This window comes from Aedes albopictus, chromosome 2 (assembly GCF_035046485.1).
Source record: "Aedes albopictus strain Foshan chromosome 2, AalbF5, whole genome shotgun sequence".
Taxonomy (NCBI): Eukaryota; Metazoa; Arthropoda; class Insecta; order Diptera; family Culicidae; genus Aedes; species Aedes albopictus.
Window position 1 is genome coordinate 140,895,371 of NC_085137.1, and position 6,000 is coordinate 140,901,370.

Below are 6,000 nucleotides of genomic sequence, written 5' to 3' on the forward strand. Positions count from 1 at the left end.
TTTCAAAACATGTTTTGAAGTGGATAAATCATTTTTCTTCGTGAGCATTCTTATGCAATAGTTGCTAAATAGACTTTAAAAGGATACATGTATCAAAAAACTAAACTTTTTTGACATCTTGTCAGGTAAAGTTGGCAAAAACCTTAGGGTGTCCATATTGCCCCGCCTACCCCTATAGAATCCTAAATGGCTGGATTTTTAGGTTTTTTTAATTTTTTTCTTTTTTTATATTTTTTGCTAGTTCTGTAGGTATGTTAACACAATATTTAAAATTTCATTGACAAGTTTTTTTTGAGTGTTGTATTTTACGAATTGTACTTCAACCAGCATAATCCTTTGAAACTTCATTTCTTTTTTTTTTTTTTGTAAGAAACTGGTCTTTCAATTTTATCAGTTTTACACTGCCGTTCCCTAAATCGCCATTCAAATCGTCGTTCGGTTGTAAATGAGATATTAAACAAAGTAATCCCGTCGTGTGGAGCTACTTTGGACACTTTTGAATATGGATTTTTTGAATCTAAGCATGGTTCAAATTTGTTTGATGTCTTTGGGACTATAAAAACGCAATATTTTCCCCTTCATTTGATTGATGTTGTTTTTTATTGTTTGTCAGGAGGCGAAAAAACATCGAATAAACCAAAAAAATATTCATAACATATCCACATTTGCTCCGTAAGCATTGTTTCTACAGTTCATAAATTTCAAAGGATTGATCAATTCGTTCAAGATGTATCAACGTAGCATATACAATCGAATATTTGTATCGTTATACATTATAAATGACCGTTTTCCTTAAATAAAGGATTGATGGTTTCTTTTTAAGGCTATCTATATTATAATTTTACGCTGCTCATAATACCAAAGGTAGCATAGAACCATCTGAAAACGCATATATTTATTGAAATCATGCATGTACTACAGTAATGGTACAAAGTAGTTTAAAAAAAAAACCCTGGAAATTTAAATGCAGAGTCTGCAGTTCTCTATGAGATGTGTCCGATTGGTGTATGAACAACTTTTTTGTTTATTGATGAATTTAGTTCAAATTTTGCATACATCCTGTATATATATACATATACAGGGTGTTAGGTTCCTGAGTGCAAACTTTTTAAAGGGTGATAGAGAACCATAAATGCTGAAAAAAATTGTTCTACACATATGGTCAAATCTCAACCGTTACGTAGTTATTGAACTTCCCATGTTTTTGACTCTTATTGGCTTAACTGGCTATAACTTGCAAATGGTCAAACTTATCACAGTTTTTTTACCCTTATCCGAAAGATTATTGAATTTTCTATCAAATGGCATCTTCGAACCGATTGGTTTAGTTAAACTACTAAGTTTTCTAGAGCAAATAGCTCAAAAGTAGTTTGCTTTAATTTGTTTTAAAGTTGTGATCCCTGATCTACAATTCGTTCTTTGACATCAAACTTCTATCTCTTATCGTTTTCTTGCAATTTCGATTTAAACATCGTATTTCAGATCATAAATTTGCAACTGTCATGGTAAGCACTTTGTTGCGCACTGTGCCGCACATTTAAATCAAAATTGCAAGAAAACGATAAGAGCTAGAAGTTTGGCGTCAAAGAACGAATTGTACAGTAGAACAGGGGTCACATCTTTGCCCAAGAAAGAATTTTAATTTATTACGCATGTTTCAAAGATAATTGACATAAACAAATCAAAACACACTATTTTCTGCTCTTTTGCTCTAGAAAACTTAGTTATTTAACTAAACCACTCGATTCAAAGATGCCATTTGATAGAAACTTCAATAATTTTTCGAATAAGGGTAAAAAAACTGCGATAAAACTGACCATTTTAAAGTTATAGCCAGATAAGGCAATAATAATCAAAAACATGGAAAGTTCAATAACTACGTAACGGTTGAGATTTGACCATATGGGTGGAACAAATTTTTTCACCATTTATGGTCCTCTATCACCCTTTAAAAAGTTTGCACTCATGAACCTAACACCCTGTATATAGTCACGATGATTATATGTAAGAATTGTGGAAATCCATTCGCTAAACGGTGTTTTAAGAAGCCCCGCAAGACGGTACATCAAGTGATACAATAAAAAATCACAGAGATGGAAAGATTCTGCTCTAGGGTTTGTGAGGAATTTCGACCAGATAATTCAGATTATATACATACGAAATAACTATTGCATATCTGAAAATAAAACTTAAAAGAACAAAAGGAATAGCTTTATGTTGGAATCCTTGGAGTAATTACTGCGAAAAAAATCCAGGAATGTGAGGGAAATCCTTAGGAATAATCTTAAAACATTTCCTGGTAAGAACCCTGAAAGTAGTTAGATAAAAGCTCTGCCGTGTGCAGCATAGTTGTCCCATGTTCATAGGGATTCCCATAGAACATGGTATTAACTGTGCTGTCAACGGCAGAGCTTACGCTGGAATTTAGGTTTTCTTTATTAAAAATTGTACATTAATTTCAAAATAAAAAAAAGAAAAAATGTCCGAAGATTGTCCTAAATTTACACTGAATAAGTTTGGAGAACTTTTTATTTTGAGAATGTGCATTACAAGACCAATCTGTTAGATGTGGTAATTGGTTGAATTCTTAAATTATGTCTTGGGCTTTTTTTTTTAGTCTTAGAATTTTTGGCGCTCTTTTAAGACAGGAGCCCTAGGTAAAGGCCTCATTGGCCAACTTCATGCTACGGCCTTGCATGTGTACTTCGAAGCGTGGGATTCTACAATAATTTTCCATGATTTGAAATAAAAAATTTAATATTATCAAAAAATATGCTTATTATTGTAGAACCACAGCATAAAGAAATCTTGTTTTAAATTTACTGATGAAACAAGGTATACAAATACATCCATAAATCTTCAAGGTCCAACTAACTCTTGAAAGAAACGGTTTACCAAAGCTGCAGCAATGATAAGTGTAGAATTAGCGTGATGTTAAAATACACATAAATAAAAACACTTTTTTTGTGTGTATTTTAACATCACGCTAATTCTAGCTGCAGCAAAAATGTAAAGATGCTCATAATTTGAATAATAATCTTAGAAGGAGCTTGCCGAAGATCGTATTATCAATTTGGAAAATAAAGTAACACCCAAGAATCTTGTAAGTAAAGAATATGCCTGACTTCTGGGCAGCTATGAGCTTTCAGCCACTCCTGGATACTTCCAAGGTTCTCAATAAAACTAAGAGATTGGGGATTTTTTTAATAATTTGGAAAATATCAACCCACATGCTTCTTGTGTTAAATACTATCACAAATTTGATCTCGTGTGTAGTAACGGAACAGACAAAGTCATCAGCCCCAGTTTTATAAACCTTGAACTTCATCAGAAATCGAATATGCAAACTAAACCATTGGACCCCAGATTGATATCTTAATCCCCGAGCAGTAAAATATTCTAATTCATTCGAAAGTTCAGCCGTCCAAAACTTTTCCGTTCTACGCAGTTGTCGCCAAATTGACGAACATTTATGGTTACCACGCATCATCGCCTATCAAGAACCCCCATTTTTGTCACTTTTGACGAATAGTTCCTGTCGATTTCCCATACCCAGAGCACCTACCTTCCCTTGCCCTTCCTAAACCATGTTACATGGTTCAAACCCAAATCTACACCTGATCAATCATTCACCACCCGGAGAGTGTCCAATTTGTCTGTTTTCCTAAGCGTGTTTCCGAATCCGCGCTGCTGCTGCTGCTACTGATAACAGTCCACACACTTCAGCTGAGCCCTGAGAGCTGTGCTTACAACAGCCACCGCCTCTGCATCGAAGCGAGAAACGGCTTGTTTTTTGCTGCGTCCGTTTTGTACCTACAACACTAAATGCCACGCTCGCTGACTTCAGGGTTCTTGGCTGGTTGACTGATCACAAACAACAACAAAACTCCGGCAACGAGATGACGACGACTCACACTAACACGCGACTTGGCCCGCCGAGGAAGAAAACTTGTTCCCCCGGCGAGGGCCGTTCTTTTCCCTGCGTCAATCTGCCATCGGACCCGCAACTTCCCCACAACGCGATCTGCTGCTGCTGCGTGTGACATTGACGGACAACCCATAAATATCAGCGAACGCCGCCGCCGCCGATTGTTGATCGACTTGATCGTTTGATTTTGTTTTATTGATCACTCGTGGGGTGTATGGGGTGGGGAATGGCGGAGGGCCTCTGTTTGATCGGACGTTTTGAATAGGACACCTAGTGATTGTTTAGGCAAAGATCATAGTTTTTTTTTCGCGAATGGGTCTGGGAAGACCTTGATAGCAAGTTGCGTCCGACTATACCAGCAATAGCAGCGCTGAACCCCTTGCGACGATGACGTTCTGAGCGAAACGCGCGCTCGCGCGATAGCTTGGTGACCGCATAAAGGCAGCCTTCGAAATGCCCCGCAGCAGCACTGCGGTCAAGTTGCATAATTTATCTCCCCAGAGAGGTGGTGCCGCGTTGCAAGCTCCCCGCAAGAGCCTACCGCAAAGCACGCTGCCGCTCGACACTTTGCACAGAGTACTTGGGTTTCGCTTTCGTTGGGGTTATCAGCGATGCCAGATCTACGGAGATGGCAGTAGGTCTATGGATCCGAGCACTTTCTACTGGTACGTAGATAACATCTAAAAGGTGAGCTAGGGTTTTCAACAGATATCTAAGGTCTAAACTTTTCGATCGTCACACTTCATGTACGGATTTGCTCGCGAAGAAATCTGACATCACTGGTCGTTACACAGCCTACATCAACAACACTTTGCTCGGCGCACTCTATCCGGACAACTTCTTGTTTTCATTTGTGCGAGATGAAGATTTGCTTCACGATTTCTACACTTCATACTAGAGCGTACAGAGTACTTCACATCGTTTTTCTTCTCTCAAGTTTGAACTGTATTTCCACGTTGCACTCCCGGGAGAAATCTCCGCACTTTTTGTCACCCGAAAACTTTCCATCTCGTTCCTGCAGCTTAGCGCCCCAAACTGTTTTCAAACGTATCACTTTCTACTTTCCTGCAAGCCCCCCAAAATCCTCTTTGCAAAACAAAATCAGCACCCCAACATCCGTCACCAAAAAATAAATCACAACAGCACCGCGCTCTGAAACCTCCGGACCAAATAGATTCACCAAACACGTAGACAAGCGAAAGATACAGAGCCAGAGACAGAGAGAAACAGCCCCCCGAAAAAAGAAATGCGTTGATAACCAGATCCCGGCGGCAATGACACCAGCCGTGTCCCCCAAAGTGCCCCAATTGGCAGTCACACCCCGTCCCGAAAACGCACCTCGTCCCGTTTGGACCCCCTCAAATATCCTGTGCGTACGTCCGAAATTCGCACTCGCTCGCCTGCGCACTTCACCCAAAAGTTCAAAAAAAACGATCGCGCGAACTCTACTTCAATTCCAAGATTCCGAGAACCGTAAGGACGACAAACACACCGCGCCCGTCAACGAGAATGTGCCCTAATGGTGCACCGACAAAACAGATAGATACTTTATGACACCGGAGACGTATTGGAAGAAACAGCGCGCGAAAAACGCCAAAAACACAACCGATTCGTATCGCGGTTAAATAATTTCTGCGCGCCTCCGCATGGTCTATACGCGACACGAGTGCTGCGGCGATGCGATGCGCGAGTCTGGCTGGCTAGGGCTGGAGTCTGCAATGCTGCTGCTGTTGCTGCACGAACGGGGCCCGAGCGATCGATGGATTGATCGTGCGCTAGTATAGAGAGAGCTCGGATCGCGCGCCGCGGAGTTGGGTGAGTTGAGCGCAGTGAAGTGCGCGCAAAGTGATTCTCTGGCGGCGCGACACACCGAGCGGAGTTTATGCTGCTGCTGGTGATGGCTGCTTTTGAGTGGAGCCAGATGTTTGAGTTTGAGACCGACTAGGTATGTCAAGAGATTCGAGAATGGAGTTATGCTGCCGTTTTGAGAGTGTGAGACGTTTGTGGCTTGTAAGTGCGTGAGATTGGCACTTGTGATATTATGCGCAGCTAGTGATGCCTTGAATTGGAGT

General features: G+C 40.3%; 1 protein-coding gene across 3 annotated transcripts in view; it reads right to left on the reverse strand.

Moving 5' to 3' along the window:
- The window catches only part of LOC109410204 (angiopoietin-2), an 842,481-nt gene extending 836,866 nt beyond the window's left edge, over positions 1-5,615 (reverse strand). For 2 of the 3 annotated variants that reach the window (XM_062850533.1, XM_062850532.1), the window contains exon 1: positions 5,267-5,614. The gene's annotated coding sequence lies outside the window, so the exon portion shown is untranslated. Of the gene's footprint in view, positions 1-5,266 lie in introns of all 3 variants that reach the window. The other variant, XM_062850531.1, reaches the window with a different exon arrangement.
- Positions 5,616-6,000: the final 385 nt, after the last annotated feature.